This window comes from Papaver somniferum, chromosome 2 (genome assembly GCF_003573695.1).
Source record: "Papaver somniferum cultivar HN1 chromosome 2, ASM357369v1, whole genome shotgun sequence".
Lineage (NCBI taxonomy): Eukaryota > Viridiplantae > Streptophyta > Magnoliopsida > Ranunculales > Papaveraceae > Papaver > Papaver somniferum.
In genome coordinates, this window is record NC_039359.1 from 38308872 (window position 1) to 38336499 (window position 27628).

A 27628-nucleotide genomic window follows, 5' to 3' on the forward strand; every position below is an offset into this window, starting at 1 on the left:
TTCAGGCGAAGAAAAGGATTTTGCAAAGCAAAATTCAGATGGTTTGAATGCCATTATGCATGTTATAAGCCGTGATCTACAACATCATGTATTCACATGCCAAACTTCACAGGAAGCTTGGAATAATCTTCAGATCGTATTCGAAGGAAACTCATCAGAAAAGGAAGCTAGACTTCAAACTCTCACTTCTGATTGGGAAAACCTTCGAATGGATGACAACAACACCTTTGAAGAGTTTCGTATTAAACTCTCTGAGATAGTTAATGCTTCTTTCTCTCTTGGAAACACTATTTCTAAAAAAGATATAGTGTGCAAAATTCTCAGATCGTTGCCATCTAGATACGAATCTAAGAAGCATGGAATCATAGAAGCAAATGATCTTTCAACTCTTTCATGAAGCACACTTGATGGAAAGTTAAAGATCTTTGATCATGAATCACAATCTATTCAAGCTAAAGGAATCGCTTTTAATGATGAAAAACTTCCAAAATCTCATATGGAGAAAAATAGATTGCTGGATGATTCTAGTGAACTGATTGTAGAAGATTCTGATGATGATATTGAACAGTCATTATCATTAATCACTAGATAGTTTCGATATCTCTTAAAGAAGAGAAATAAGAGATTTATAAAATATGTTCATCGATCTTCTCGACCCCATGATCGAGTTTTTTTCAAGAACAAAAAGGATCAAGAAAAAAATGATGAATATCAGCCTCAGTGCTTTAAGTGTAAAGGTTTTGGTCATATGCTAAAGACTGTCCTAATCTTAGAAAATTTACCGGAAGCAAGGCATTAGCTGTAACTCTAGACGAAACCTCTGGTTCATATGATTCTGAAGAACATAAAATAGCTAATACTGCACTAGTTGTTAATTTGATTCCCTCTTTCTCCATTAGTGATTTAACCATTTTAAGAATGAACATATCTTCCGATGTTGAAAAATCATCTGATGGTAAAGGGAAAATTAATACAAAGTGTGAAACTGTCTCAAGAACAAGAATTTCTAAGAAGTGCTTATGCAACTCCAACCAATCTCAAGAAACTTTGTTGATTCGAGGTAACAAGAGAAGATTTTTAAATCATACGATACTAGATCAAGAACACCCTGATTGTTCTAAATCCCATAATGAGAGAAAATCTAATACTAATACTACCTAATTGGTATTAGAATTGCATCCTCACCCTGTGTGCCAATTGTGTGTGTGAGGAAGCAAAAATCAAGGGACATTATGTGTAGATTATGGGAATAAAATCTAGTAATTGAAAATATATTTTAAAGATTTTCGTATTTATAGGAATCTTATATTTTCGGTAGTATGACAAATATAAAATGACCTTTCTCATTCTCTGGTCATTCCTTGTCCGAACGATGTCTTCTCTTGCAAAGGTGCTTGATCTGAAAGATTTCTTTAAGAATAAATCTGTACCATTTCTTGATGCTAAGAAGCCTAATAGGAAGATCAAAAAGAGAGTTTGGCTTAGTAATAAGGACAGAGAGAATATGCTGAAGAAAGATCAGTGTATTGAGATTTTGACACAATTATGTGCTCAATCAAAGATAGAATTACATGTACTTGCAGAGTCCTTCACGAAAAAATATCAACTGCAAGAAATTCTGGTCAAGCAACAAGGTTATCTTCTTGAAGAAATTCACAAGCTCAAGTCTGAAAGTAATAACCTTCCTTTCTCTAGTGATATGAAGGATTAAGTTGCTCATGGAATAAGATTAGATTCTTATCAGAAAAATAGACATCAATGTTTGATTTGGTTCAATTATTGTATAAGGTCTATTTTGAATAAAACTATCATTATTTATAATTAAAATTATTTCTTTATAATTTTTCTTGTGATAGTTACCGATTACATAGCTTGTGAATGAATGTTTATATCTTTGCTATGTGTATTCAGTTTATGGGATGTCTGATTTCGGTTTTCATTAACCTTAATATTCGATCTCATATGATGTAATACTTATGGTTTGTGTGGCTTTTTGATTTAGTGGGATTAAGTTCTAGACCATGTTGGTAGGCTTTATCAAAGGATCATAAGGTGTTCCGATTGAAACTAATATGTGAAAAGTCACAATATGTTGAATCAATTTATGTTTAACATGAGTTATGTTTAGCATAATATTTGTGTTTCGGGTTTTCAACTTTTGCTATTGGCACGCATTAGTTAAAGCCGTTTCAACCTTTCTCTGATAAACGTTAGTTTTGTTGTTGTTCTTTTATTCTTGCGAGAGGATGAAAACATACTGGGGGAGAGTTCTTACTTGAACTTGCGCTTAATGATATATCTTTCTGGGGAGAAGAGGCAGCGGAATCTGAGGTAACGAATTTGTTAGTTATATTGTTTTCATATTTAAGAAAAGCCTGTTTATATTGCATATATTTTTCTTTTGCTTAACCACATTTCGATACAATTGATATGTTCCATTATTGTGTATGTATGTATGTATGTATGTATATTTATGATTCAATTGTTTCTGTTTAAGAAAAATTGTGTCAATTTATTTGACTTATTGCTTGGTATCTTCTTTATTGTTGGGTAGCAAGTGTTTTTGCTTAACGAAATTCGGTGCAATTGCGGTGCTATAATGTCTACGTTTGTTTCAATTGCTTCCGGTTAAGAAAATAATTGTGCAAATCAATTTATTTTGGTTTGTATGTATTGTTTATAGCTTAACGAAATACGAGATCATTTGATTAGTCCAAATCGATTCCGGATAAGAGAAACTAAGTTAATTATGATCTTAGTTACACTTATCAAATTGTAGGATTCAGTTATTCAAGTCTAACAGAATGCCTTGACAAGAAAAAATAATTGACTAACCTAGTGTTTGTCTTGTCTAAAGATAAAGGTCTAAGTTATTGTCTAAATAATTAGAGCCTGATGAGAGAAATAAAGTTAATTCTGATACTTATTTTGGTCTTATCGGAATAAAAGATTGTATGTTTGCAATCGGTTTAACCAGGGAATTAAGTTTCTTAGTCGATTTGTTAAACTATTAGGGAAAATTTCTTCAGGCATTTTTTTTATAACATATTAAAACTAAATTACTTGTAGTTTTGGTTTTAATATTGGTTATCCTTATTGTAAAATCCTTCGTGATTAACTCTTATAGGTTGTTTACAAGTCTTTTAGATTTGTAAAATCCTTTCCGTTTGTCCTTATTTGCTCGAACCTTTGTCATTTTGTGACAAAAAGGGGGAGAAATATATGGAGTAAACAAGTGATTTGTAATCACTAATGAAAGGACAATTGTGCTTAAACGTTATATCTAACGAAAGAGTAAAGCATTGACTAAGGGGGAGAAACATATCATATTGTTGTGTAGTAATTCTGACTACAAAAGGGGAATAACAAAGATGTTTGGATTGAATATTTACGTAGCTCACCTTTATGGAGAGTATAAGCTTTTGTTATTCAAATGTCAACAACGTCGTTTATTGATTGAATATATGTAGGTTATTGTGTTGTTGAAACTTGGAATCAAGCATATGTGAAATGAATTATCATGTAATTTGCTTATCCATATGTAATAAGAGTTTTCTCACTAAAATTGACAAAGGGGGAGATTATTAGGGCATAGGTCGTTGAACTCAACAAGCGTTGGTATGTCAAGTTTGGTTGTCATATTTTAATATGTCAAAACTCATCTAAAGTCGCTTGATTATATACTAGAGTCAACTTCGTTTAGGTTAGACTAGAAAGTCTAGGAATGTTGAGACATACAAGTATTACTCCGAAGACTTGAAGAATGTTAAGAAGAAGCAAACTACAACGACAACATCATCCTCCCTCTTAAAGTTAGTAGTATTGACTTGGACTGTTTCATCCCTAATGTATATTTCAAGTCGTGCTATATTGAAAACATAACTGTGAAACTGTATATACTGTACATATTGTATAATAATCTAGTGATGTGACATGGTCATATTTGTATGATCATAGTATTAGGGAATTAGACTACGAAGTATAACGCTTATCTTTTGAACTTTGTAGATATGACATTGACATAATCTTGTATATGTTGTTATGATTATGTGAATGGGTTATGGTGAAGATTTCATCCTAGGAAACAATGTTTTACATTTGTTTAAAGGAAGTACATTCATGAACTTGTTTTATGAATCGAAAAGGAAATCGTTAGGCTTATTGGTACGGTTATTCATTGCAAATCTTTGGATTACCAATATGTGTGATATGGTAGACCCGATCGTAACTCTGTTATGTATCTTGGTATAACTAATCACAATGCCTGACTTATGATTTGGCATGACTAGTTTTTATTAATTGGTGTACCTGATCCTAAGTAATCACCATGAGATGGTATGATCAATATTTGTAATTGGTGTGACCGATCACAGAGTGTTGTGTAATCGATCCTTGTAATTGGTAACCGGTCCTGGTAATTGGTGTAACTGATCCTGGTAGTTGGTGTAACCGATCCTGGTAACTGGTGGGGATGATCACAAGCAATACCATTAGAATATGGTAACCGATCCTGGTAATTGATGTAACTGATCCTGATAACTTTGTGACCGATCACAAGTATTTCCATATTGAGGTATACTGATCCTAGTGACTGGTAGAACCGATTAAAACCATGTATGTGATTTGATATTTTATCAATCACATAGTAATCTTGGAATACAGGTGAACCAATTCTAAACTTGTTTGGAAGTGTGGTATAATCGATTCCAAGAATGTAAATCCATGTAAATATGAATAAGGATTTACAATGAAACAATGTCAACATAATTTGAACACGTACAGTAACTCTTATCATTTATTGTTTAAATATATTCCTTAGTACTCAGTATGCCGAAATAAATTGAGAATCTTTTAATTAAGGTTTTTGGTTTTATATGCTTTAATTACCAGCAATTAAATGCATATCTCTAGAGAATAAAAATTAATAATGTGCATTTACTAATTGGATATTTCCTATTGAGAGATTTCGAAAATTTTGGACAAGCATTTATTGGAATTAGGAAAACCGAATTTTGTTATTCATTGCATATCTTGAGAATATCTTCGGTTTTGGAAATTCCCTGGTGTCCAAACATCCTTGGTCTATAAATACCTAAGTTTTCATTTTAGCAAACTATCTTAAGAGCCAGGAAAACTTTAGTCGTGTTGTTTCTGGTGAAGCCGTCTATTCGGAGAGGAAAGTATCATAATTAGGTAAAATCTCTTACGACCGCTCGTTTAAAGACTTTTGTGGGGATCAAGAAGCTCAACGAGTACCGTTGGTGGGAAACTAGATAATTGCAGTGTTATTAGTTTTCAATTGACTTGATTGACTAACGGTTGCTAAAACTTTGGTTGCACCTAGTTTATTTATTCTTGAGAATCTTCTCTTCTGATATAAGATTCACTCAAACTAGATCGAAGTATCGACATGATCTCTAGAACTTTTTGTAGATCTAAAGATATCTTGTGATAATCCATTGTTAACAGACTCCGTTCTTTGTGTGATTGATCACAAGAGATTCAAGTGGTGTTGTACAGGTTGAAGATTAAAGAAGATTTGAAGACGAATAATATTTCTTATTTAGTTCTCATATCTTTGTGTGTGCACAAACCTTGATCGGCTGGGATCCAACTAGAATCATATTTATTCGATTGATTAGTTACGTGAGATCGACATTCTCAATATATCTCTTTGAGATTTATTTTGATTGAGTGTGAATCTAAACTTGACTACTTTGGTAGTTATTGGATAAATTCATCTAACAAGGCAAAGGTGTTTATTATTTTAAATGGAAGAGCCTTTGCGTATGACTTGAGATATCTTTATCTTGAAAGAATCGAAAGATTTGTTACCAAACAGATTTGTAGTTCCTTTATTGTTTGGAATACGATCCAAAGGAATTGTTCCAGTGCGTGCACTCATTGAAGTTGGAAGCGTAGGGATACTAAGGAAACTAAGCGAACTAGGGGTAGCTGCTTGGTCTCAACTATACGAAGTTGGTGTAGATTTTGTATAGCGGCTTAATTCTGAGAGTATTCATTTCTGGACTAGGTCCCGGAGTTTTTCTGCATTTGCAATTTCCTCTTTAACAAAATCTTGTTGTGTGATTTACTTTTATTTTTCGTAATTATATTTGTTTATATAATTTAAAGTAAATTACACAAACGTTAACTCCGATATACTTGATAGTGATCCTATAGAGTTTAGTTAAGTCCGAACCTATAATCAAGTATCATACTTCATTGTTGTATTATCTCGATCTTGTATCCATAGTCAATCACACAAGTTATCTTGTTGTTGTATTGTCTCGATCTCGTATCCATAAACGATCACACGAAGTGTGAACCGATTTGTTGTATTGTCTCGACTCGGTCCATAGACAATCACTTTCGGTATAGGACTTATAGGTACCCTCGTATTTTCAGAAAGAGACAAGAACTCTCATCTCAAATACCTTCATTCACTACTACCTTACTATTTGAGGGTGAAAACAGAGTATGATGGTTTCGTTAATTTCGTATGATGTGGGTGAGAAACAAATCTAAACCCTAAACAATGTACTACAAGGGAGTACTTTAGATTCGAGAGATCAATTTGTACAAGTCCGGCCTAAACCAAGAAATGGTCGTTCCAGACTTGCTTCGGTCACAAAGTGGAGGAGAAGGGTTGGTTTTGGGGAGGGAAACGAAGAGAGTATTGAGACCAGAATAGTTGATTCTGGAAGAGTAGTTGTTTTGTGACTTGTATCAGAAAGTGGGAATCTAACAGATGGGAAAGCTAGCAAACATTTTCTGAGTGTTGTATGCTCCTGACCAGAACTTGTTGTTCGGTGGAAATAGGTAATGCCTATTTATACAAGTCGAAGTGAAACGTACTCTGCTCTCATTAAGAAATGGAAAAGGGTGAGTAAATAGGAGGAGGTGGTAACTGTTAACGCTTGGAATTGATGTTCTACAAAAGAAAGTGTTTCACCATTACTCTCTGTATTTACTAACCGCCTCATCCTTATGACACTTTCTAATAACGAGCGTAGTGTACGCCACACGCTGTAAACCACCAAACCAATACCCAATGAGCATCCCCCAGTTTGTGACATGTGTTGATGTCTCGAGTATTTTCGTGGAAAACATGTAGCATGTTGTTGTTGTCTGGAAAGTTGAGCTTGGGAGACTTTCCGGCTCGGTGGTGACCTTCAACGGTCGAGATTTTGTATCTTAAGAGGAAGGTAGCCGTTGATTATTGCAACCTTTCGTTTGGTATCCAGTGGCATGAAAGTATGATCAATATGGCTTTAATATGGCCCAATTTAGGCGCGGCCAAAAGTTAGGGTTTTGGCTTTGTTTAGGCGCGACCAAACTAGGGCCAAAGGTTGCCATGCGTTAGCTGGTAACCTTGGACGGCTAAGATCTACATCTTAGATGAAAAATTGGCCGTTGATTGTTGCAGGCCTTCATTTTGGTAGCCGCATAGGGAAGGCCGACATGGTATGGCGCGGCAAGGTGGTTGGCATGCCATTGGCACATGTGGCATGGCATGCCTTGGCGCGGTTTGGCGTGGCCAAAACTAGGGTTTTGGGCAAAGGTTACCATGCGTTGTTTGGTGACCTTGGACGGCTAGGATTTGCATCTAGGATGGAAGGATAGCCGTTGATCGTCGCACGCCTTCCTTTTGGTAGCCGCATGGGGAAGGCCGGCATGATATGGCGCGACAAGGTGGTTGGAATGCCATTGGCACATGTGGCATGGCATGCCTTGGCACGGTTTGGCGTGGCCAAAACTAGGGTTTTGGCCAAAGGTTACCATGCGTTATTTGGCGACCTTGGACGGCTAGGATTTTCATCTAGGATGGAAAGGTGGTCGTTGATCGTCGCACGCCTTCGTTTTGGTAGTCGCATAGGGAAGTACGGCATGGTGTGGCGCGGTAAGGTGGTTGGCATGCCACTGGCACATATGGCATGGCATGCCTTGGCGCGGTTTGGCGTGGCCAAAACTAGGGTTTTGGGCCAAAGGTTACCATGCGTTATTTGGCGACCTTGGACGGATATGATTTGCATCCAGGATGGAAGGGTGGCCGTTGATAGTCGCACGCCTTCGTTTTGGTAACCCCATAGGGAAGGCCGGCATGGTGGGGCCAAGGCCAATGGCATGAATGGCTTGGCATCGTGGGGAGAAGGGTTTGGTACGGACGGCTTGGCATGGTGGGCCAAGGCAGGTGCGGTTGGCTTGGCATGGTGGGGCCAAGGGTTTGGCATGCCATTGGCGCATGGTGCGGCTAGCATGCTTGGGGACAAGGCAAGGTGCGGTTGGATTGGCATGGTGGGGCCAAGGGTTTGGAATGCCATTGGCGCATGGTGCGGCTAGCATGGTTGGAGCCAAGGCAAGGCGCGGTTGGCTTGGCATGGTGGGGCCAAGGGTTTGGCATGCCATTGGCGCATGGTGCGGCTAGCATGGTTGGGGCCAAGGCAAGCTGCGGTTGGCTTGGCATGGTGGGGCCAAGGGTTTGGCATGTCATTGGCGCATGGTGCGGCTAGCATGGTTGGCATGCCTTGGCGCGGTAGACGTGGATGGCATGGTTTACCATTGGCACAGTGGAGATGCTGGCATGCCTTGGCGTGGAGATGTGGCTGGCATGGTTTGCTATTGGCACAGTGGTGCGGATGGCATGGTTTGCATGCCTTGGCGCGAAGATGTGGATGGCATGGTTGGCATGCCTTGGCGCGGAGATATGGCTGGCATGGTTTTCCATTAGCACAGCGGTGCGGATGGCATGGTTGGCATGCCTTGGCGCAGAGATGTGGCTGGCATGGTTTTCCATTGGCACAGTGGTGCGGCTGGCATGGTTGGCATGCCTTGGCGCGGAGATGTGGCTAGCATGGTTTTCCATTGGAACAGTGGTGCGGCTGGCATGGTTGGCAGGCCTTGGCGCGGAGATGTGGCTGGCATGGTTTGCCATTGGTATAGTGGTGCGGCTGGCATGGTTGGCATGCCTTGGCCGAAGATGTGGCTGGCATGGTTTGCCATTGGCACAGTGGTGCGGCTGGCATGGTTGGCATTCCTTGGCGCGGTAGCATGAGAATTAGGGTTTTGTATGTACGAAGATGATGTCGGTCAATACTTAGGGTTCTGCCGTGGAACATGACACATGTATATAAAAAAAAGGTACCCTGGTAATTCTTACGTCGGTATGTTGAATGATTCAATAAATGCGCTAGTGGTTGTAGTGACGTCATGTCAGATATAAGGTTTTACGATTTTAACCCTAAGCTAAAAACCACCATCAACATTAAGTCCCCTGCTTAGCTCGGAACAGGATCATTGCTGCGAGGTAAGCATAAGATGGTGACAGGCCAAGACAAAATCGAAATGGCAAGTCATGAAAAGATGGTCAGGAAGACCCGGCTAACCTTTTTCGAGAAGTAAGGAGAATTCGTGATTCTTGTGTTGGCGGCCTTGCGCAAATTCTACTCGTGGTGTTGCTGGCTAGACCTTGAAATGGTAGAGGAGGTTGCTGGTTGAGATGCAGACTGTCGGCTTGGCTTGGTCATGCGTCATCTTGGCCGGGCTAGGGAACGCGGAGGTGCTGGATTAGCGAGTTTTCGGTGTTGGTGCGGCTTGAGCGGAGCCGCTGGTGTTGGTCGGCTTGGAATGGGAGCCGCAGGCATTGGCCGGCTTGGAATGGGAGCCGCAGGCTTTGGTCGGCTTGGAATGGGAGCCGCAGACATTGGTCGGCTTGGAATGGGAGCCGCAGGCATTGGTCGGCTTGGAATGGGAGCCGTCAGCATTGGTCGTCTTGAAATGGAGCTGCTTGCGTTTCTCGGCTTGGAGTGGAGCTAGCTTGAGTTCCTTGGAAGGATAACGACTGGCTTCAGTTCCGTGGAAGGATGACGACCAGCTTCAGTTTCATGGGATGACGGAAACTTTGTCCGAATTAGGGTTTGGCATGCCAAAACCCTAATTAGAGCCTTTACTAGAATCGTTGTAGAATTCTCGTATGAACTCGTATTTTGACGATCCTCCCCTCCATTCTGAACGGAAAAGAATTTCCTATCTCCCTACGTGGGAATATTTACGTTTTGAGCTCATTAGGGAGGTGAAAACAGCTTGACAGTAAAATTCAGGAAGAACACAGGAGGGATGTTGCGGGCCCGAGGTGGCATAGTCGCGCCCAGTCATCTGTTTCATGGAGCAATAAGGAATCTTTATTTTGTACAAACTCTAGAAACTCCGTCCGCATGAAAATAGATATTGAACTTCTTTTGTTTTCTGTTGCTCGTCCGGATCCATGCTTTCGTCTGCAGTGTCTCTCCAATGGATTCCAAAATTTATAAAACTCCATTGCATTCTTGGGACGGATGGATGTGGTTGCATTTTCGGTCCATCCTTGATTTTAGCACTAGTGGAAAATGGGTTTTAAACCACTTCCTGGGCTTTAGTAAAACCACTGTTATTGGGTTGTAGTTAAGCATATTGCCGTGACTCACAGTTGTTTTATCGGGAAAAAATTCGAAAAAATTAAACTTGTTCCATTCACAGTAGTTTTCTATAAGGGCATTTTTGTAAAAACTCCTAGATTGAAGAACCACTGAGAGGGTTAGAATTTTCTACGGAAAGAGGAAAATAAACCAAACCTTATCCCTATCGTCTGCACCCTATTCCTTCACTTCTCTCTCTCAACACACACTTTGATTCTCTTAATCTTTTCTGTATCAACCTGTTTTTGAATCTACTGAATCTTATTAGGGTTTGCCTCCTCTTTTCCTCTATTATAAGAACATCATCTCTTGAAAGTTTGTCCTGAATCGGTGAAAAAGAGGCGATGAAGATCAACAACAACTAAAATCAAAGATTCATCTGTAGCAACTTAATCAAAAGATAAATATCATCTCTCTTTATCGTTTTAGTTCAATCGATTAACTTATCCAAGTTTAATTGAATTTCGGAAGAAATTATTTTTGAAGTTTGTAAACTTAAAAGCTTTGATTTCATATCAACTCTCTTTTTTGATTCATTGCCAGTTTGTACATTTGCTTATTTTTGTTTATTTATATGTTTGTTTTCTTAGTTTTCTTTTATTGATTGTGTTATTCTCTTTTCATTTAGCCATCAAAGAAGTAGAAAGCTCCACCACATCTTCAAATCCAGCTAAATCTGGTGGTGGTGAACAAAAGAAGAAGATCAGTTCATGATTAACTCTATATTTGGTTTATTCTTTTATGTTGAATTTAAGTTCTTTACTTTATAATGAGTTGTTTTGTCTTGTGATTTGTACAGAATTGGAGCAAAGGAAAGCAAAAGGATAAGGTTAACAACATGCTCTTGTTTAATCAAGCTAGGTTTAATCTGTGGTTTGCTTTGTAAGATCATTACTTCAGCTGATTTAGTAAATATGATGCCTTTTCTATTGGATAAATATGGGGTTTTCTTTGTTACTAGATTAGGGTTCTTGTGTTGGAAGTATATGTTGTTACAATTTTTTTAAAAATGGGGTTTTTGAGTTGCATCAGTTATAGCAATCTTTAGTTCACCGCTCTCCTACTGTTTCGTGGTTGGCATATTCACCATTTTTCGTATGTTTTCTGATTGGTTGGAAGTTGAATAGAAAAATCTCGTGATGAGGATGATCGGCCTCTGTGAGTCTCGATGCTAATATAAATAGAAATAAAGTGTGATTTTGATGCATTTTTTGTTACAGTTTTGAAAAAAATTGTTTAATGGGATTGTTGATACAGGACATCGATATGGACAAGTATGCATTGGCATTAATGGATCATTCCGATTCATGCTTTTGATCATTCCCATGGGTAAGTAAAGACTTCTCCATCATATTTCAGTGTGTTAGATTTACTTTTGGGCGTCTAATATTAGGGATTCGTCTTAAACATGTCTCGGGTTGTATGTTTTCATCAGGGTCCATGATAGCGTGCAAATTCGCAGCTATTCCTTTAGCTTGTAAAAAGTTTTTCTCCGCAGAGAGATGTAGTGATATGTTACAATACGACAGAGGATACTGTTATATTTGTTATAACAGTATTTGTTATTTTTCTTCAAAATGATGAGAAAAGTACCCTGAGTGAATATTTGTTAAAAGTATGTTTGGTGGTTGTGTTGCAATGATGAGAGGTCAATATTAACGAAAGTAAATATACTTGATGTGATGTCAACGTGGTGCTGACCAGCACAATGTTGATCTGAGCGGTTACCTGAGCAACATATAATATAACTCAGCGATTAAGATCAGCTGATGAAAATGACAGGTGCCGTGAATTCATTATGATAACATAGATTGTCATTTCTGTTGTGTGTTGGTGTTTCAAAAGTTGCACCCTACAATTCACCTCTGGTGATTCTTTTATCATTATCTATCGTAAGCAATGTGCAATGATGAGAGCTCAATATTTATCGAAAGGACATAAACTTGATGGGATTGTCATCTTATGAGTTCGAGATAGCCAAGAGCTCTTCCTGTTCAGGCTTTGACCTAAATTTGTTATAAATTAGAATTTTAGAAGCAAGTATGACATGTGAGAATATTTTCAGTATGTGCACTTTCTTACTTAAACTTCCTGAGCAGCTTTTTTCTTTAGGTTCACATAATTTTGATACATGGAAAAAGTCAGGATCAATTTTTAATCAGGTTGTTGGTGTCGGAGAATTTTACTGATTATATTATTGGCTTCTTATTTGGTTATTCTTAGGCTGTGAGGATGTCGACCCTTCAAGGAAGAGGTTGATGTGGGATTTCAAGAGATTGCAACAGGATCCTACAGCAAGCATCAGCGGTGCGCCACAAGACAATAACATAATGCTATGGGATGTTGTTATATTTTCGTAAGGAAAGGATGGAACCACCTTCTCTTTTGCTTGTGGACTTTTGTCTCTGCTGATTCTATTTGGACAGAGTTTTGAAAAAATCACTCTTACAACTTCAATTGGTTTTATTTGCAGCCCAGATGATACTCCTTGGGATGGAGGTGAGTTTGTTGCTAAATTCCATATCAAGAATATGGAGTATTAGTTTGTCTTGCAGATCGTTCATCCATTATTTTACTTACATATCCCTGGTATACTTATTTATATCATCTTTTGACTGTTATGACTGATCTCCATCCAAAACCTTTTGAAATTGGACTGCTTACTTTTTATATAGAAATGTTTCATTGGGGAGTTGGTTTATCTGCCATTTGTTTTGCAGTGCTTCTATTTATAACAGTAAAATTATATTATTGTTTTAAATCCTTTAGGTACCTTTAAGTTGTCTCTGCAGTTTTCGGAGGACTATCCAAATAAGCCCCCAATAGTTCGGTTTGTTTCACGGGTGTTCCATTGAACTGTGAAAATTTATCTGCTTTTTTCTCTCAATTGGTCGAAAATGGATTTAGTATGGTTACAGCCTTGCATGACAAGTCAATTTGGATTTGTTGCTAACTGATGGGTTACTTTGTCACATTCCTAACGTATTCATTTGTCCGGTTGTGCCAGACTATGCGGATGTAAGTATTTGCTTGGATATCTTATAGAACCCGTGGAGTCCTAGCTATTTATGATGTAGCTTCTATTCTAAATTTTATCCAGGTAATTTGATGTTTTTTTCTTTCTTCCTGGTCATATCTTGCTCAGAGAATAACTTTAACATATAACATAAACGTTCTGGTTAGCAGTGTGTAGCTTGTAATTTTACTTTCCAGTTTTAGAAAAAATTTATGATGCTGAAATTTGATACTCATTGTTGTGATATATTCTAATTAATATGACCCGAACCCAAATTCTCCTGCTAATTCTGAAGCTGCAAGAATGTTTAGTGATAACAAGCGGGACTACAACAGAAAAGTATGCGAATTCATTGAGCAAAGCTGGACATCAGATTAACTGCTGTAAAATATTTGTTATTAGTTATATTGTTGTGGTAGAGGATACTGTTAATATTGAAATTGTTTTTCTTCTGCAGATTGGAAGCAGAATGTTATCCGTTGCACTCTTTTTTTTTTATAAGCAAAGACTCCTGAGCGAAGGGAGCCATTAATTTGGACAATCGCTACACGAAGGTGGGTGAACATGGTTCTTTAAGTTCATACTTTTAATAAGATAAGTTTGTTGAAAAATTTCTAAACAAGTTCTGACATGATTTACAAACATAGGAAGACTATATGGGCCAAGCCGTCAACAGTTCAACATGAATGCATTGCTCAAACTATTTTTGGTTATGGATGTTATCTGTCAAGCAAGATCTGGGATGGGGAAAATTGTTATCTCTGGCTTCTTGACAATGCAGCAAATTGAGCATGTGGCTAGGCAAGTTGTTGTTCTACTTTTGTGTTCACATGCCAGAGTTGTCTTACCAGGTTTGCATTCATGCTAAACTTTCATATCACAAACCCTTTTTTTTCTTCTAGTAATGAAGATTTTTATCATTTTCTGTTGATGTTTATATCTAAACCTTAGATCTGGCACGAGTTTGAGCGGTTCAACACTTACCTCGCCTGATACTAAAGTTATCGTGTTCACTGGTAGTTTTAGCATAAAGACCCACAAGGAATTACTAAAAAAAGAGTGCCTCATGTTTAGTTCCTAAGCATATATCTTGGATTAGCTCATAAACATGTATCTACGAACATTAACCTTAAATCCTTTAAACTCTGAAAATTGTGTATGTTGTTCATAAATATTAAGCTGAAAATGTGTAGGTTCTGAAAATTTGCTTCAACTGAACTGAGTTGTGGAGCTACAACAGAAAGAACAATAGAATTGGTACAGAAACCAAAGCTTGCTGCAAGACAAGCTAAAAAGAGTCATGGTGAATAGCTGCGAAGTTTTAAGCTGGGTTTGAGCATTTTGGTTGTCAGAGGAGGATTCTCAATGATGAACTGATGGTAGAACCTTGCTCCTGAGTCGAGCCAATTCATTATCTTAAGCTTGCAATATGAATATAGGTTAAGTCCAACTTAGTACAAATTGAGTTGTTGTCAGTACAAATTGACTTTATAGCCATTATAAATTTAATTTTGTGAAATTCAGTTTTGAAGTCATTATTAATTTAATTGTGATTCAGATTTTAGTTTTTGATTCAGTTGATTCAGTTGAATCAATATTATTATTTTTTTAATAAAATATCATCAATAAAAACTACTGTGTCTATTAGTACTTGTTGGTCCACTGTCGAGAAAAGTCGTTCTTTTAAAGAATTCAACCTTTGCCAGACACAGTCGTTTTGAGGAAAACCACTTCAAAATTACAACAGATGGACACAGTCGTTTTTAGCGATATAACTTCTTGTCCTGACAGTAGTTTTATTTCTATTTTCCACTAGTGTAGGTTGTTCAGTGCATGGATCCTCTGATCGCGATGACAATATGTTGTGGATGCTTGTATTGGTCGAAATCTTCCGGAGACACTGGATGAAAAAGATGAGTTGGGAGACGTTTCGTTGGCGATGTGCTACTATCAAGTCTTCAAGGACTTGGTTCCAAGTGGCATCCTTCGAACCATCTTCCGAATCTTGGACTATCGTGTGGAATGGGATGTGGTGAGCAGTCCCCAGTTATGCTTCTGTTAGATCCGATGGCTTGGCCGAATATGTGAATGTATCTTTGTGGCATGCATTTGGAGTCTTCGGTGCACATGTACGGCTTCATACTGAGAAATTCCTGCGGATCGTAAAACTTCGACAGTGATGATGTTGAAATTAGAAATAACCTGGTTGAGGGGAGTGAAAGCATACCATGTTGGTAGTCCCCATGTGTAGCCTACTTTCATTGCATCGCCTTGAATCCACGTCCACGTGATTTGATATAAGCTTATCGTACTCTTCTGGATGTGACGCTGGGGTGATCAGAATATCACATGATGAAATATCCTGGATAGTGAAGTGGTAGGAATGAGAGATTTATGTTGTTTATCATGGATCCCTATGTTTCTTCAAGAAAATGTTTCATCCGCGTCTCTGGAGTTATCTCATGAATCTTTGATGGTCGTCGGGATGGACTGCGATGAGCAGTCCCAATCGCATTTTTCTTCAGTTTCTGAAGTTTTTTTCCTCTGAGCAGGCTTGGGATCCTCCGTGGCCTTGTAAAGTGTTGAAGGCGTCTTCTGGACAGATAGGTTATGATTTTCTTGCGCTGCACCCTTGAAGAGTAGATGACTTTGTTATGGATATGACCTTTTGGTTGAACGCGTCTTCTGAGCTTTGACAGTGAAGGGATTCTGTTATATCCCCAGTCCCCAAGTATGGTTTACATGTTTCCATCTTGTATGGTCAGTGGGTTGACCATGATAAAGACATCACCATCGTGCGTTTGTACTGGTGAATTTTTTACTTCTTCCATATGGAACTTAAAATGTGGAGGAGTACAGGTTACTTTTGTAGTGATTACTGTTGTGGTGAAGCTCTGGCTAGTATCAACAAATGAGCGGCAACAATTCTTGGTAGCAGATGTAATCAGAGGAGACTACATTGTCATGGTAACAAAGTAGGTTGGCTGGAATTGTATGGGCATCCATGGAAGTAAAAGGATTGGCTGGACGCGTAAGCGAGCAAACTGTCAATGATCACGAGTTTTGGCGAGATGGATCAAAAGACGGTCATGACTACGAAGGTTGGCTGGCTGTGATCATGATCCTTGACATGGGGAGCGTGGTGGTACGACCCTTTGCAGGAAGAAACGGTGTTGAAGAAGCTTCGTCTCTTGGAAAGGATGTTGAAACTTAAGGAGCCAAACGCTGAAGCTTCGGCTTCGGATTCTGAAGCATCTTATGGAGAGAACGCTGAAGCGGAGCGGATGCTTGAGAGAGCGTTGAAGCGGAGCGGCTATCAGAGCGAACGTTGAAGCGGAGCCGCTGCTGGAGGACGTTGAAGTGAAGCGGCTGTTGGAGCGAATATTGAAGCGGAGCGGCTACGTTAATCAGTATGATGTCAAACTGGACACCCTTCAAGCGAACAATGGTTAGGAGTCCCCAGTTCCATCTATCAATCGTGCTTTCCAGGAGAGGTTGGGGTTTGGGAACGACTTCTCTGGTTGGAAACAGCTGCTTCCCTGATGCAGTGCGGTTAAGGGCTGCGAACATGTCTTAACGCTGCGCCTACAAAATCTCAGATAAGTGTTTCATCATAGACTACACGATTTTGTGGGCGAAGTCCCCGGAAATCATGCAGCTCCTGACAGGAAGAGATTCTTTGTGAACTCAGGGGGGTTGTTGATTTTCTTTGCTTCGATTTTGGAGAAGTCGTTCCTGATCTTTACGTGTGATGAAATTAGATTGATGATTCCCTTCTATTGGGCGTTCAAAAGGCAACGCTGGAAGGATGCAAGCTGCTGGCGCTGGAAAGATGCAAGTTGTTAGCGCTGGATCGGCTTGGAATAGGCGCTGGCTTGGCGTGGATGCTGGCTTGGATTTGGTATGGTGAAGACTGTTGGCTGGGCATGGCACGAACTGTTGGCTTGGCACAGCGCTGGCTTGGCGTGGCGCGGACTTGTTCTTGCGGGCCCAATTGCCTCTTTCCATACGTAGCTCAAATAGGAAATCATTTCCTTATTCAAATTCCAAAAGTGTTATGCGTATGAAAGGGGTTGGCTATCCTTTTTATCTCGTATCTTTGTTCTCATGTCCTGGTGTTAGCGGTAGCGCGGTAGCAATAAAGTGGGAAAGCGTATTCCATCTATGTACTCCATCGTTTCTCTTTCAATTTGTTTTCTTGTTTTGGGGAAAATCCTAGCCATAGGTATGCCTTCTATGAATCTGTAGAAATATTGTTCTTCTCTTCGAATATCACTGTAGTAGTGTCGGCTACCTCATGAATAGTGACTAGTAATCGTTATTATGCAAAGTAGGTACGTACGGGTAGGTGAGTGATTCCACGAGGAACTGGGAGTTAGGGTTTCTCTGAGATCCAAAAGTTGCAGGACAAGGTGACCGAAGGTCCTTCTGCGGACGTGGTCAAACAACAAGAAGCGGAGGTCGAAAGGCTGTCCAAAGAGTTGGAGCTAAAACAGGCGGTCCTCCAAATGACGAAGGACGCCTTCTTCGAGAAGAGAAAAAACCTTTGAATGGCTTCTTTTGAATGCACTTCTGTCTTCTGAAATTCTTCTGTTTCGTTTTCTTTTTTTTTGAAAGGAAAATGAAACACCTGGCTTTATGGTTTTGATTTTCTGGATTTTTGGGTTGATAGACAAGTGTTACGTAGGAGGGTTTTGGATTATTATCCGGGATGAACTGTTTTAGGATTATGTCGTTTTTGGTTATGATTGTAAGTGACACAAACATCCCAGGGAAGATATGGAACCGTGAACGTTGCTTGTCGGTAGATGACATGGGATGAAACATAACATGGCTATCGGTTTTATCATTTCCATGAAAACTTGAAATAGTAAACCATGTATTTTGTCTAGGCAAGACTTACTCCGTTTTTTGGATCTGCTAATGAAAAATGAGTCAGGTGCAAGTCCGAGTTTTGTGAGAAGCACCGGAATTGTGGAAAGTCCCAGTCGTCCCTGAGTCACTTGATAATCGAGTCGTCAATCCCTGGGCGGATCGTTTGCTTTTAACCTCTGGGAAGTCCCCAGTCTCCCCTTGCCGTGTCATGACTGGTAATCGGGTCGTCTGGTAGCTGAATCGTCGATCCCTGAACGGATCGTATCGGGACGTATGGTAGCTGAGTCGTCGATCCCTGATCGGATCGTTTGCCTCTACCGTCCTGACGTCTGGGTCAAAGTATGAGATCGAGGATTGAAAATTGACATTGTAACCGAAAGACCAATCTGCCACTGTGATCGCCAAATTGTTTGAGGGTGAAAACAGTTTCAGCTGGTTTCGGTAATTTCGTTTAATGTGGGTGAGAAACAAATCTAAACCCTAAACAATGTACTGCAAAGGAGTACTTTAGATTCGAGAGATCAATCTGTATAAGTCCGGACTAAACCAAGAAATGGTCGTTCCAGACTTGCTTCGGTCACAAAGTGGAGGAGAAGGGTTGGTTTTGGGGAGGGAAGCGAAGAGAGTGTTGATACCAGAATAGTTGATTCTGGAAGAGTAGTTGTTTTGTGACTTGTATCAGAAAGTGGGAAGCTAACAGATGGGAAAGCTAGCATACGTTTTCTGAGTGTTGTACGCTCCTGACCAGAACTTGTTGTTGGGTGGAAATAGGTAATGCCTATTTATACAAGTCGAAGTGAAACGTACTCTGCTCTCATTAAGAAATGGAAAACGGGTGACTAAATGGGAGGATGTGGTAACCGGTAACGCTTGGAATTGATGTTCCATAAAAGAAAGAGTTTCACCATTACTCCATGTATTTACTAACCGCCTCATACTTATGACACTTTCTAATAACGAGCGTAGTGTACGTTGCACGCTGTAAACCTCCAAACCAATACCCAATGAGCATCCCCCAGTTTGTGACATGTGTTGATGTCTCGAGTGTTTTCGTGGAAAACATGTAGCATGTTGTTGTTTTCTGGAAAATTGAGCTTGGGAGAATTTCCGGCTCGGTGGTGACCTTCAACGGTCGAGATTTTGCATCTTAAGAGGAAGGTAGCCGTTGATTATTGAAACCTTTCGTTTGGTAGCCAGTGGCATGAAAGTATGATCAGTATGGATTTAATATGACCCAGTTTAGGCGCGACCAAAAGTTAGGATTTTGGTTTTGTTTGGGCGCGACCAAACTAGGGACAAAGGTTGCCATGCGTTAGCTGGTAACCTTGGACGGCTAAGATCTGCATCTTAGATGAAAAAGTGGTCGTTGATTGTTGCAGGCCTTCGTTTTGGTAGCCGCATAGGGAAGGCCGGCATGGTATGGCGCGGAAAGGTGGTTGGCATGACATTGGCACATGCGACATGGCATGCCTTGGCGCGGTTTGGCGTGGCCAAAACTAAGGTTTTGGGCCAAAGGTTACCATGCGTTGTTTGGCGATCTTGGACGGATAGGATTTGCATCTAGGACGGAATGGTGGTCGTTGATCGTCGCACGCCTTCGTTTTGGTAGCCGCATGGGGAAGGCCGGCATGGTATGGCGCGGAAAGGTGGTTGGCATGCCATTGGCACATGTGGCATGGCATGCCTTGGCGCGGTTTGGCGTGGCCAAAACTAGGGTTTTGGGACAAAGGTTACCATGCGTTGTTTGGCGACCTTGGACGGCTAGGATTTGCATCTAGGATGGAAGGGTAGCCGTTGATCGTCGCACGCCTTCATTTTGGTAGCCGCATAGGGAAGTACGGCATGGTTTGGAACGACAAGGTAGTTGGCATGCCACTGGCACATGTAGCCAAAACTAGAGTTTTGGGCCAAAGGTTACCATGCGTTGTTTGGCGACCTTGGACGGCTAGGATTTGCATCCAGGATGGAAGGATGGCCGTTAATTTTCGCACGCCTTCGTTTTGGTAGCCGCATAGGGAAGGTCGGCATGGTGGGGCCAAGGCCAATGGCGCGGATGGCTTGGCATAGTGGGGCCAAGGGTTTGGTACGGACGGCTTGGCATGGTGGGGCCAAGGCAAGGTGCAGTTGGATTGGCATGGTGGGGCCAAGGGTTTGGCATGCCATTAGCGCATGGTGCGGCTAGCATGGTTGGGGCCAAGGCAAGGTGCGGTTGGCTTGGCATGGTGGGGCCAAGGGTTTGGCATGCCTTTGGCGCATGGTGCGGCTAGCATGGTTGGGGAAAAGGCAAGGTGCGGTTGGCTTGGCATGGTGGGGCCAAGGGTTTGGCATGCCCTTGGCGCATGGTGCGTCTAGCATGGTTGGGGCCAAGGCAAGGCGCAGTTTGCATGGTTGGCATGCCTTGGCGCGGAGATGTGGATGGAATGGTTTGCCATTGTCACAGTGGTGCGGCTGGCATGATTGGCATGCCTTGGCGCGGATATGTGGCTGGCATGGTTTGCCATTGGCACAGTGGTGCGGCTGTCATGGTTGGCATGCCTTGGTGCGGAGATGTGGCTGGCATGGTTGGCATGCCTTGGCACGGAGATGTGGCTGGCATGGTTTTCCATTGGCACAGTGGTGAGGCTGGCATGGTTGGCATGCCTTGGCGCAGAGTTGTGGCTGGCATGGTTTTCCATTGGCACAGTGGTGCGGCTGGCATGGCTGGCATGCCTTGGCGCGGTAGCATGAGAATTAGGATTTGGTATGTACGAAGATGATGTCTGTCAATACTAAGGGTTCTGCCGTGGAACATGACACATGTATATAAAAAAAAGGTACCCTGGTAATTCTTATGTAGGTATCTTGAATGATTCAATAAATGCGCTAGTGGTTGTAGTGACGTCATGTCAGATGTAAGGTTTTACGATTTTAACCCTAAGCTAAAAACCACCATCAACACTTACATAAAGAGACGATTCCCAACACCAAGGTACACACGACCTAAACTGAAAGTGTACCTAAACTTGAGAAAATACTCACACCAACTGATTGCAACTTGTAATACCTAACAAGTCTTGCAATACTGACTTCATTTTCTCTTATAACAGCAAACAAGGAAGCGATACATCACCTATTTTCCCCAATGTGGCAATTCAATATGACACATGCATTCTTCCAACTATCAACGTTCTTTTGCAACTCCCATAACAAAGGTATAATTGATACTTCGATGAATACTCCTTCAAACTGAGGCTATCATGTTGCTTTAGGTTTCATGATTTTTTTCAAGAATGACCACATACCATTCTTATGCATCACCACTACTTTGTCATTCCTTCTCCTTGCATCCACAATTCGCCTAACTTGCATCTCCAACCGCATCTTGTATCTTGGCCATGCCCAAAATACTATTTGTAACATGATATTGTTGTATATCTGCCATGCCAGTCAATGCCCAAATTCTTGAAACAAACTTTTGCACCTTTGCACAATTGGAACGGACATAACTTGGTGATTCTGAGCATCACTATAGATCTCAGCAAGTCATATTAATCAATGACTTTGATGGAAAATTCTCTTGGATAGTTGCGAACAAGGAAAATAATCCTTGAAAATGAGACACCCATTGCCTACGTTACATGAATCAAGAATGCCGCATTCTTCTTTAAACTTGGAATTCATTTTTTTACTGCCCATGTACATCTGGTTACTCTTGTCTTTCCCCTCCTCTAAAATCAACTTCAGTAGAAACAATTGTTGATTTGCAGTCGACAAGAATATCCGCTTGTGGTTTTGATCAAATGCAGGTCTTTGGACACCCTTGTCCAACAATATTGATCCCACTCATAAACCAAGAGCAAACACACTCCTTATGTGCATCTAATATCAATGAAGAACTCTTTATAAACACAAGACCGTGGTGTATCTGCTTTTCTCTAACTTGCGCTTTTTTCTTCAGCTTTTCCATAAGTTTATGCTAGATAAGAGTTGGCCATCCAATTCTTCTTTTATGGCATCATATCGCCACCAAAATGATGTTTCACAACCAGACTTTGCATTACCACCAAGGTATATGCATTTGAGAGACATAACTTTAATCTTCCATCAAATTGGCTACAATGAGACACCTTAAATTTTATCGCATACAAAGGTTCTCAATTATCTTTGCCACTACAAAGGCAAACACCATCTTTGCACTCAGGAATTTTCACAAAATTCCCATTACCTCATGTAATGTACATGGTACTGATATCACTACGAAAGAATGCATTCCAAATGCATAATCTTCGCATCCTTATGAGAAACATTTACTTAAACATCTGAGTTGCACCATAGATGTCAGCATACTCTTGAGTTTTGTCATGCAATCACTTGAAACCCGGTTTCCAATAACTTTTGTACGTTCATCTAACACTTTCGGCTGGAATTCAGGCATCTTTGCCATGAAATTTCTTGGCATGTTGCTACTTCAAGCTTTAAATTTCTTCCAATTGATCTTTCCACTCAAGACCAACTTTTTCTAGTCTCCATACTAATGAAACCCAAACGATTCTTCACCGAATTGGACAAACAAATGATACCAACTTGAGTAAAAGAGAGAAAAATCAAGAACAATGTCCCCAAACACCGCTCTGATACCTGCTGTCACATGACCAGTAATACTTTGTGGTTCAGTGAATCAACTTCACCCACAAGTACTCAGCCTTGCATACTTGCATCAAAGTATGCATCTTCCTTCACTCTTAAGGTTTTACACAACGAAAATCTTTTGTTCTTTATCTCTAACTCTTTATGCCCCATAAGCATAAGAGGTTTGCCATGCATCAATCCAATTGACAACTTCACAACAAATCAACAACATAATAACAGAATGATATACTGCAACAAACCCATTTTATTGCACTAAATAAAGATTACAAACTTCTAATGTAGATATACATGTCTACAAAACTCTCTCTATGTGAACCTACTGATTTTCTAATGTCTCTACACTATTTATATAGTGGTTACAAGGGAAAAACACTGTGCACAACACTTGCACACACATGTAATATCCATGTGTCCTATAAGGTAGTTCCATAACCGCCAACATTGCTTTTCAACTGTTAAATTTTATGTTGTCTAGCCAATTGATGTTGCACTTGTCCCAAACGGTTTTGGACACTCTAATGAGGTTATAAACTCATTTTATAACCCTTCCAACTTTTCTCACACCTTTGGCACGCTTGTGAAGCCAATAACCAACTTATAACCGCCACCTAAGCCATATTGCACCACTGTTGCGCATTTCTGAACTTGACCTTCATCTAATGCACGCCCATCTTGGCCCTGTAATATTCTTGTTGTAATCCAATGCACGATCAATCCTTGTGCTTCAATCATCAAGTCCAACTCCTTAAGCTCATTCTGATTATTCATGCATCATATGCTTCACTTAGCCAATTTTCTTGACAATAGCAATGCTACTCTTGCATTACTAGCTTGCTTGCACTGTTCAAGCTTTGGCCAGCCTTAAACTAATGCATAGACCACTCTTGGCCTATTCTACACTCTTGCATCATCCTTGAGTTTGGGCCAACTCAATTCCGCGGATATGCATCAATGCCAACATCGCATGCTGCATCTTGTCACTTTGTCCTTGCCTTGCCTTTACCTCAATGAAGCTTCATTGTGTCGGACAACAAGCTTCATTACTTGGCCAATGTTCTTACAGTGTAGCGCCACATTTGCGCTTCACTGGACCTACATGGTCATGTCATCTTAACACTAGACAGTCTATGCAGTAACGTGCAACCTTTGCGCATCACATACTTGGCCGGCTAAGCTGTAACGCGCAATCATTATGCAACACTAGCCTGGACTGTAATAGTTGTCCACTAATATTACATGATGGTATACATGTTCCCTAGAACACCATGTCCAAGTTGTGATCCCATTATCTCGGTCTCAACCACCTTGTGTGGCCCTGAGCATATTAGGCCACCTTTTAGGCCACAGCTTGTCAAGATGATTTTAGCGCCATATTAGGCCACACCATGCCACGCTACGTTTTTGGGGCACGACAATTTCCATCTCAACTAATGTAGTTGAGAATAAACATATTAGGCGACTTTTTTGAGTCGCATCTTTCCCAGCTAGCTTTAGCGTTATTTTAGGCCACAACCTACCATGATAGCTTTAGTGCCATTATAGACCATGGCAACCCTAGCGCTATTTTAGGCCACGCCACGTCGTGCTACACCCGCGGCCAAGTTATGACCTAATTATTTTCATCTCAACTACAGTAGTTGAGATGAAAATAATTAGGTTACCTTTTGGGTCTCAAATTTTCTTTCTTTTTTGGTAAATCCAGAAAAAGATTTGGTGCTAGTGAGTTTCGAACTCATGATCGCTGATATCATCACCCAATTACTTTACCACTGTACTGCAATGACTCCAGCTTTTTTGGGTCTCAACTTGCTATGCTAGTTTTAATGACATTTTAGGTTGCAACCTGCCATGTTAACTTTAGTGTTATTTTAGGCCATGGCATGCTAACCATAACGCCACATTAGGCCACGCCATGCGATGAAAGCTTCTTCTCCAAGTAGTTGGGAACAAATATATTATGCTAACCCTAGCACCTTTTAAGCCACGAGCATATCATGATATTTTTATGCTAGTAGCATGCCATGTTAACTGATAGCATTATCACAAGCCACTAACGTGACACACTAATTTCTAGCAACTTAGTAGGTTGAGAATATGCCACATTACTTTCTTGGTACCCTAGTTGGCCGTGGCCAAGTTGTTTTTACAACAACTCAATAAAAGTCGATCAACATGTTTATAAAAGACATGTGGCATATAAACGTCTATGATTAAACCAAATAAAGATGTAGTCCATGATTCCACTAATTCCTACGAAATATCAAATACGTCACATGGGGGATTCTTCATGAGGTATTAGTATGGTGGTTTATAGTAACATGTGGCGTGGAAACACCCCATGATGAGAGGTTACAAGTAATCGTGACAGTTGTAGTAGTTTGAGAGATAATGAAATACGGTAAAAGGGGTTTCCCAGAAACTTCCCTAAAGTATCTCACATTACCTCCATTATCTCCATATTTCCCATCTCTCCACAACCTCACAACGTCCACTACCTACGAGAAAAGCAGTATGTATTGTAACTACTATAAATAGGCCGCTTAGCCTATATAGAAACAGAAAAAGCTTTCCATATCCAAAAGATCTGCTATTCTTCATAGTTCAATACCCAAATACAGAATTCAATACCACTACAACTTCTCTAACTTTCTCTGCTCCCCTCCTCTAAGATCAAACCATCTTCTCTCATCGTGACCGAAACAGGACGGAACAGCTATTTTCGTGGTTTAGGATTGTAGTGTTCAATTTTGATTTTCAAACCTAAAAGAAAGTACCACAGCGGTGCATATGTTTTGCCAAAAAGTAATTTTTGGGCAATAACAACTTTTTTTCCCCAAGAGATTCAATAAGACCCATTTGGTCTTGAAATCTCTTAAAAGATAATTTTACAAGCACCATGAGAATGTGCAATGAACTATGTAAAACATAAGAATAATTATTGTTGTACTAGTTATGAGGCTAAACATGCCAAGAAGATTAGCATCACATATAAGAACAACCAAAATGTTGATATACTCATGTCACTATGTGTAATTGTAATTGCTAATAAGTTAATAACTAATCCCAAATAGAGATAAAATCACTACAAGCTAACACACAAATTAAAAAAAACATAATAGAAAGAACTTGTACTTTATTGATAGAATATTCAAGTTGGGGACTTATCTTTGAGGCCAAAATTACATATTTATAAGCTTCAGGAAGCACATACTGATATGGTGCTCCATAAGAGAGTATTAATACAAAGTTAGTTGGTCTGGACACGGGTACTGGTTCTCGACATGGGTAATGTTGTTACGTTGGTGCGGACGACCAGAATCATTGATGCATTGTGTCTTTTCGGTAGTTGAGGGTGGAATTATCTTTTGTTGTATAGGTCGTGTCGTGTATAAATGTTTTCCCATCGTCTTCAGTCTTAATTTTTTGTAGCTTTATTTTTATGTTTCCTTCCTTGATATCCTTAGTTAAGTAGTAAACTTGTTTCTGTTGTCCCCGATCGTCATGTTTCTATTGGTAAATTGTTACTTCTTGATGTCATTCATAATGTTTTTTACCTTATTATGATAATCCCTTTTTCCCCAATTTTTGATAGATGATCAGAATAAGGGGACTAAAGGTCCAATATCATAATCCCATGGGATTCTGAGCATTACCTTCGACTTGGAAAGTTTCGGATTCGTGAAGATACAATTCATATTCCTCGTTCTAGTGGAATTTATAAGGTATAAAATTCCCTAGTCCTTTTATGGTTATTAAAATTTCACGTTTGTATGTGGTATCAAACTTTGATAATAGTATGTTTCAAACTTTGACTACCTACAAATCTGTGAAAAGTCTAACATATGTACCTAGGAAATTGTATCCGTACGTTTCTGTGTAACGTTGTTTCAATTTTACAAAGTAAATTAGGGATTTTGTTTACCAACACTTTTAGATATATGGATTCTTATCCGAATTTGCAATTACTTTTTGGTATAATAAATCGAATCTATTTGTCTCTTAAAAATATTTGTTCAAGGTCCCAATCTCAACAAGAATCTCTCTTGTAAACATGTTTCTACGAAGATCCAGATCCGTTAAATAATGGTTTTGAATCATAGGTAAATTTTGTTTGATATGATAATTCTGATCTAATGGAAAATAAACTTCAAGAGTTTATTTTCATTTTTCGAAAAAATGATTAAATCCTTCGTCTGTCATATTATTTCCCACGATCCAAACCATTTTTGACAAGAGAAAAACTTAAGGAAAAAGATGAACGGGTGAGAAAATGTGTCTTTAATTTATTGTGGACCTTTTGGATTTAATAAATATTTGATTACAATGTGTTATCCTATGATAATAAAAAGTGTATTGAGGAATGTTGGATAAGTTTAAGTGATACACGTGTAAACAACACTAGAGATAACGACATAATAGTTACCGCTACCCATAAAGTTAGAGTTTTCACAGGCCATAGTTAAATTAAAAGCTTCAAGATTCTGAGTTCATTGAATGATTCAAAGATCTACTAAAACAAAAGAAATGATGTTGTTGGTTCCTTCATCATCATTTTCTCTCCTACTTATTTCATGGTAACTGAGATGGATCTTGGACTGCATTGTGGTATAGCATAGTGAAACGAACAAGAGTATCGATGTTTTCGGATTGGATT

General features: G+C 39.7%; 2 pseudogenes; both read left to right on the top strand.

The window, feature by feature from the left end:
• The first annotated feature begins 1372 nt into the window (after positions 1-1372).
• Positions 1373-13848, top strand: LOC113350855 (annotated as a pseudogene).
• Positions 12088-12190, top strand: LOC113354895 (annotated as a pseudogene).
• Positions 13849-27628: the final 13780 nt, after the last annotated feature.